The following is an 8,331-nucleotide window of genomic DNA, read 5'->3' on the forward strand; positions in this document are numbered from 1 at the left end:
TGATTAACCACCCCTGACCCTATGTATATTTTCGTACGTGCCACATAAGCACTGTGCACTAAGCCCGAGTTAAGGGATGCATTTTTGTGGGCTAAGTAGCAACTTTCACTCAGCGATTTGTTTTGCGCCTCATACCTCCAATGCATGTCATTGATGTAAATTATGTTGACATAAAAAACAATATAAAGAGGACAAGCGAGAATACTGAGGTGAAATATCCAAACAAATCGCTTGAGAAGTGGTTACGAAGCCTCCTGTATGACCTTGGTCTGTATTCTCATCAGTTGAGGAAGCTTCCTAACACCTCTTCCTTCACTGTTTACTTTTTTATATGGCTAGTTTACATCCTTTTGTTCGTTTTTTATGCAAAGTAGCGTGATATCGGAAGGATTTATGTAATACACAAGAGGACGGTAATGTATAAACACAACAAATTGCTAAGGTAGAGGTGTTAGGAAGCTTCCATAACCTCCAAGAATGCGAGCCTTCGATTACGACCCCTCACACCCTTACTGCCCACATCTGGTTGCGACACCTTGACCCATTTGGCCACCAGGCATCATATCCCTCTTTTGTCCGAACTCCACTTGTAAACAAATTTTTGACACTAATTATTCTAGGACGGGCAAGAGCTTCGTAGCACCCTTTTCTTGGTGACTCATACCTCTTATTACACCTTAACACATTCTTACATGCTATATAGATCCCTTCAGTATCGACAAAATTTCGACCAATAACAAGAAAATACTGAAGTGCCAGGAGTAGAATAATTTCTTAAGGAGGTGTTACGTAAGCTTAAACTCTTCAATACTATAACCTTTTTTTTTTTTAAATCAGGGAAACACAATACTATTTTCACCTTAACTTGGCCCAGATTTTTGTCCTTCTGCAGCTTATTTCATGTAGCACTCCTTCGTGACTAGCACCATATTCTAGGGTTAATCTGTTACATTCAGGATGGAGAGATGGTAATTTTAGGCCAAGTTAAAGTGAGAGGGGTACTGATGACAAAATAAACAAAAAATAAATAAATAAATATATCACTAGTTGCCAAGGGGTTAAGTAAGGCTATATCTGGGTGGTGGATGCCTTCATGTGGTGGCACTGATATAACCGGGCGGTGGTGCTGCCTGGTTGTACAAATGTTCCTAAACTCCTTCCCTATCCCCCTGAAGAAGGATGGTGGCCTGCAGGAGGGTAACTTCAGCCTGCAGTCCGAAGTGTTTACGTTAAAATGAGGCTGAGGTTACTACTACTACTAATTAGACTACTACTACCACCACTAGTACTACAACTACCGCTATTACCACCACTACTACTACTACTACTACTACCACTACTACTGTTATCACCATCTATTACTGCTACAAGTACTATCGCCAGCACCACCACCACCGCGACTACTACTACTACTGTGTAATGATTCATGTGTTGTTAATGTATGTGTTATTAAATGCATCTCATTGTAATTCTTAAAAAGCTTGAGAGGGAAAAAGAAATTATTATTATTATTATTATTATTATTATTATTATTATATGTTGTCTACAGTGTGAATGGAATCGTTGTCAGTTAGTTGGAAGTTTTGAGATAAATGAAATAACTCACCCTCTGAAGCAGATGAATTAGGCCTACACGTAACTCAGTGAGAGAGAGAGAGAGAGAGAGAGAGAGAGAGAATGTTAAATATGTAAATGAAATGAGTAAAGTGAACCAAGATTCTCTCTCTCACTTGAATATTTATAATCACTTTAATTTATTAATAAAATGCAAACATAAATAACTTTTTTTTTTTTCCTGAGAGAGAGAGAGAGAGAGAGAGAGAGAGAGAGAGAGAGAGAGAGAACTATACCAGCTAATATAACCAGGCAACTGTTACATAATGCAGTACTATACATACGACTATAATTCTTTCACCTTAAATTGGCACAGATTTTGTTCTTTTGCAGCTTACTTCACGCAACTCAAAGGCAGAAAAAGAAAATGCTACGACTCTACACGCTTCCCAAAGTTCTTCTTCGTGACTAGCATCATATTCTAGTGTACTGCTAAGTAGGCTGCTACGGTATATCCAGTACACAGTGCGTGGATTTCTAGGCTACATAAAACCATCTGGCTTGTCAGTCAGTGCAGAGACATGAAATTAGCACATCACTTGTGAGGATGGTTTAGGCAGGAAAGGTACAGTACATTTGTTAGTATGCGATAATTCTCCCAATACTACATCGTGAATGGATGGTTTAGGCAGGAACGGTACGTGTTAGTATGTGATAACTGTCCCACCACTACATCTTGTTAGTGGATGGCTTATGCAGGAACCGTACAGGGGTTATTACTGTATACGATACCTGTCCCACTACTACATCAAGTGAGTTTATGGTTTAGGCAGGAACGGTTCATTTGTTACTATGTGATAAGTATCCAACCTCTAGCTGATGCGCAATGATGACATAGGTGCAGACGAAACTCACCATCTGGAAATAATAAATGAATAAATAATATATAAATAAATTCATGAAATCACTCTGTATCTATTGTCAGACGCCTTAATCCCGTAAGGGATGACCACAGACAAATAGTCTCCATGTCACCCGCCATTTCACTGCCTTGCTCCGGGCTCACACACCTCCTCTCCCATATACTTCTACACCCCATCCCTCTGTCTTATCCTTCGCCTCCTCCTCCCTCTCCCCCCCCCCCGTCCACCTCACTCACATACACTCTCCTCGTTAGTCTCCTGCTCTTCATCCTCTCCACATGGCCAAACCACCTCAATGTGTTATTTTCTCCCAACGCTTTCTATCACATCAACATCCACATCAAACGCTCCTTCACTTCCTCTTTTGTTAGTCAGTCTCTCCATGTAACTGCACGTACTCCTCTCAGATAACTAATTTCCATTGCCCTCACTCTTGACTTATGTCCTTCCAACAAGGTCCAAGCTTCAGTTCCAGTTGGCATCACAATACTGTCATGCAGCGACGTTATTACTTCCATACTCGCTTCCCTGTTCCTTACCACTACTTTCATAGAGCCAACAACCTTTCTTCCTTGTTGTACTCTTTCAAGCACTTCGCCCTCCAAACTTCCATCCTTGATCATCACACTACCGAAGCACTTAAATGCACTCACATTATCCGTTTCTTCATCATCCAGATTCAATGTACATCCAGTGACTTCATTTCCCTGGAAGACGGCATTCAAAAATTCCCATTAACTCCATATTATCCAAATTCCTCGTCTATCCACCCTGTCATATGCTTTCTCCAAATCCACCAATGCCGCATACAACTTCTTGCCCTTCTCTAGAAAATTTTCAACTAAAGACATTAGGGTGAATATCTGATCTAAACAAGTTGAACACAACCTCTTCCCTCATAAAACCTCCCTGTTCTTCATCATCTAATTCCTCGTTATTTCCCTGAGTCAGTCACTAAGTATCCTACCATATACTTATCCTATTACACCAAGAAAACAAATGCCCCTGTGATTAACACGCACTTCTTTTTCCCCTTTTCCTTTGAACAGGGGAATAATTATAGCTGACGTCCAATCCTCAAGGAGTCTACCTTCCTCCCAGGCCAATCTGCACATCTTCCATATCATTTCTGCTACTACTTCTCCCCCAGGCTTGAACATTCCACCTCACAACTCCATTAATTCCTGGGGTTTTCCTCATTCTGACTTTCTTCATTGCCTCCACTACTTTCAACCTACTGATTTCTTCCTCTCGTCTAACCTTCCTCCTTCTCCCAGCCACTCGCATCTCTCTCATTCTCTGTGTTTATCAATTCCTGAAAGTGTTCTCTCCATCCGCTCACTTTTTCTCCTTTCTCCACTAGCAATCTACCATTAAGACCCCGACTGACTTCTTTATCACCCTGTCTAATACTCTTTATCTCTTTCCAGAATACTTCCTACATTCCCTCCATTTTACACTCAAATTTCTCCCGAATTCCTCATCCACTCTTTTCTTACTCTCTCATACTAATCTTTTCACCTCTCTCTTCCTGTCTACATATAACTCTCTCTCTTCCGCCTTTAAACTTCCTCCACGCCCCTGCGTCCCATCTTCTCAATATATGCTTGTTTCTTCTGCGCCACAGCTTGTCTCACCTCATTTCAATATGCGGTTCCTTGCATCCCCTTCCGTCTTTTCTTCACCCCACACACCACCTCATATGCTGCACAGATTTCTTCTGTGAATATCTTGCACACCCCATCCACCTCCCCCATCTGCTGCAAATCATTTATACTCAGTTGCTCCTCCACTCTCTCTTATATTCTACCTTTTTTCAATCCTCTTGCAACCTTCCTACCCTCCTTGCATGGACTACTTCCTCCTGTCCTTCCCACCTTCTATTCCTCCATTGCATTTGAACGTTGAATTTCACCACCACCACGTGGTGGTCAGACAATCCACTTCCCCAACCTCTGTATGCTTTTGCATCCATTATTCTGTCATCCACACACACATATCATCGTCAATTATTGCCTTCCGCTCATTCAGTTCACCGGCCACCCTTCTCGTCACTCGCCATGTATACCTGTAGATCATTCTGTGTCTAAAGAGGGTATTGCCTGTCACCAACCCCATCCCTGCGTTAATGTTCACTAGAGCACTGCCATTCCCATCCACTTCCACAGGCACACCCCACTCACCAAGTACTCAGTCCACCTTCACATTCCCTACTTTTCCATTCATATCTCCAAACAACAACACTCTCTCATTCCTTTCAAACTTTCTCATAAATGAAATAAATAGATAAATAAAAAATAAAAATACATATCAACTCTTTCAATTCAAATGCCTCCATAACGTTCTTAAATTTAGAACAGAGCAAGCTAGTATGATCAAGCCCCCCTCTCCCTTTTTTTTGTAAATCCAAAAGTATAAATACACCCAATATGGTATGGCTCATACATCAACCTACATCCTATGTTACAAAAAATAAACTGGAAAAATAAAGAAGGAATCCAAGGCAACCTGTACTGTTGGATGTAAGATCTTCTCAGAAAAAGGATAATGAGAACAGCACTAAGGAAAAATTACTCATCATGGAGGGAAGTGACCACCGGAATTCCACAGGGCTCAGTGTTGGCACCAGTTATGTTTTTACTGGATGTAAATTACATAGATAGTAACACTGGAAATGAAAGCTGTCTGAATATGTTTGCTGATGATGAAAAAATACAAAGGAGGATTACTAACACAGACTCTTGTAGAGGGCTACAACAAGAGTTAAATAAACTTCATGAATGGAGCGAAAAATGTCAAATGGAATTCAATGTGGACAAGTGTCATGTAATTAAAGTTAGGTAAAAGTGGAAAAAGACCAGATTGGGATTATAAGTTAGGAAGTAAAACCTAACACATATCAGAAAGAGAGAAGGACCTTGGAGATATTATCAATAAGCGACTATCTCCGGCTAAACACATCAGTGAGAAGGTACGGAACATGTATCCACTGCTTGCTAATATGAGAATAGCATTCACATACATAAATGAAGACATGCTGAGAAAGATAACATTATTCATCAGACCAACCCTGGAGTATGCACCAATAGTCTGGAATCCTCATCTCAAGAAACTCATAGATAAGACTGAAAAAGTTCGAAGGGCCGCTACAAAATGGGTACCCAGCTTCAGGGATCTAAGCTACGAGGAAAGGCTAGAAAAATTGAATCTGCCAACACTGCAGGAGAAAAGGAAAAAAGGAGACATGATTATGCTATATATGTCTTAGGGAAAGAGAAAATAGACATAAATGAGTATATAACCTGTAGAGAAGCGTCAGCAAGAGGACACTACAAAAAACTGCATAAAAAGAGAGGTGATAAAGACGTAAGGAAATTCAGTTTCCCAAATAGGGCAATTGATAAGTGGAATGCACTGCCAAATGAAACAGCGTGTACCAAAACAATTCAAAAATTTAAGGATATGTGTGATAAAATTGATACATGGGACAGTACGAGCTTGATTCGTTTTTGTTAAGATGCAGTTAGGTAAGAACAATTAGGTGAAGGTATGAAGTTGAACACACACACACACACACACACACACACACACACACACACACACACACATGCGTACATAGAGAGAAAAAACAAGAAAAATCTTGAGGCTAAGAAGCAGTGTTGACTCAACGTGGGCGCGTCCTACAGTGTAGTTATGACATTCCCGATCTGGTGACAGTTCAGGAAAGACAATATTTTCAATATTTATTATTTTGATATTGACTTTACTGTATTGTGCATGATCGAGACAAAACATGATGACTAATACTATTGCATTTGTTTATATGTATCTATTAATCTGTCCTTCTTATATCTATCTATCTATCTATCTATATGTATGTGTATATATTGTGTCCCCCCCCCCTATGGCGGGGGGGAGACAATCTGGCCGCACTATGGGGTGGTACTACTACTCTGCGGCCAGGTTGTGTTAGGAAGAATACTGCCACCGTATTCCCTGCGTGTCGTAAAAGGCGACTAACAGGGGCGGGGTGAGGGGGACTAGGGACCCCCTCTTCTGTTTCTCAGTTCCTAAAAAGAGACAGGCCAAAGAAAGGGATGGGGGATTGAGTTATCCCCGTACCATGAAGATTGGGTCTATGAATGTGCGTGCATGTAGTACGATTGAGGCTAAAAGGGAGGAGATTGGGAGAATGTTTGTGAGAAGAAAGTTGGATGTGTTAGCTTTGAGTGAAACGAAGATGAAAGGGAAGGGTGAGTCTATGTTTGGAAGTGTGAATGGAAGATTGTCAGCTGTTCATAGAGGAAGGGCAAGAGAAGGTGTGGCCTTGTTAGTGAGTCCGGAAGTACAGCAGTGTGTGATTGAATGGAAGGAGGTGTCATCGAGACTGATGTGGGTGAAAGTGAAATCTGAACGTGAGTTGTGGGTGTTTGTGAGTGCATATGGGCCTCGTAGTGAAAGGGATGAAGAAGAGAGGGAGTCTTTCTGGAATGATGTTGATGAGTGTCTGCAGAGTTTTGGAGCGAATGTGAATGTAGTAATGATGGGAAATCTGAATGCTAGAGTAGGAAATGTAGCAGTTGAAAGTGTAGTTGGTATGCATGGTGTGCCTGGAAGAAAGGAAAAGGAGGAACGAATGATAGGGATGTGTGTTGAGCGAGAAATTGTGATTGGAAATACGCTGTTCGAAAAGAAAGATATTTATAAGTATACATGGGTGAGACAGGAGGGTGGAATGGTTGTGGATAAAGCATTGATGGACTATGTGGTTGTGTCTAGGAATGTAATAGGAAGATTGTTGGATGTGAGAGTTCTGAGAGGGGAGGGTGGAGGTATGTCTGACAATTACCTGGTGGAGGGAAAGTTAAGAGTAGGTAAGAGATGGGTGAGAGCTAGGAGGCTTAGGTGTGGCAGGGAGGTTTTGAAAGTGAGTGAGTTGCATAAAAGAGAGAAAGTGATAGAATACCAGGAGAAATTGAAAGATGAGTGGAACGCAGTGAAGATCGGGAAAATGGCAGTGTGGAGGAGGAATGGCAGTTGTTTAGGAGTGCTGTGGTGGGGCATGCAGAAGAGGTGTGTGGTGTGAGACGTGTGGGTGGTGGTGTAAGAAAAGGAAGTGAATGGTGGTGCGAGGAAGTAAGTATGGCTGTGGCTGAGAAGAGATGTGCATATGAAGTGTGGCTGCAAAGGAAGGATGAGGTGTCATATGAGAGGTATAAGGAAAAGAGGAATAGGGCGAGAAGGGCTGTGTGTCGTGCTAAAGTGGCAGCAGATGAAAGGTGGGGTTGGCGACTGACTGAGAATTTTCAACAGAATAAGAAAATGTTCTGGAAGGAGGTGAAAAGGGTGCGAAAGGGAGAGTTTGGGAAGGAAGAGAGAGTAAAAGCAGAGAATGGAAGGATGTTAATTGAGATCGATGTAGTAAGGAAGAGATGGGCAGAGTATTTTGAAAGATTGTTAAATGTAGAGGAGGAAAGGGTGGCTGAGATTGTGGCGGATGGAAGGGTGCAAGGAATAAATGTGTTGGGAGAGTTGAATGATTCTTTGATCACGAAGGAGGAAGTGGAGAAGGCAGTAAAGGAGATGAAAACAGGGAAAGCTGCAGGTATGGATGGGTGTGCTGTGGAATACCTGAAGGGTGGTAGAGTGACTATTGTTGACTGGTTAGTAAGATTGTTGAATGTGTGCTTTGTGAAAGGTATGGTGCCAATTGACTGGGCAAGTGCTTGTGTGGTCCCGTTGTATAAAGGCAAGGGTGATAAGTATGAATGTACTAGCTTTAGGGGTATAAGTCTGTCGAGTGTTGTAGGTAAGGTGTATTGTAGAGTGTTAATTATGAGAGTTAGAGAGGGTA

This window comes from Coenobita brevimanus, chromosome 80 (genome assembly GCF_032717465.1).
Source record: "Coenobita brevimanus isolate Jiangsu-jjx chromosome 80, ASM3271746v2, whole genome shotgun sequence".
NCBI lineage: Eukaryota > Metazoa > Arthropoda > Malacostraca > Decapoda > Coenobitidae > Coenobita > Coenobita brevimanus.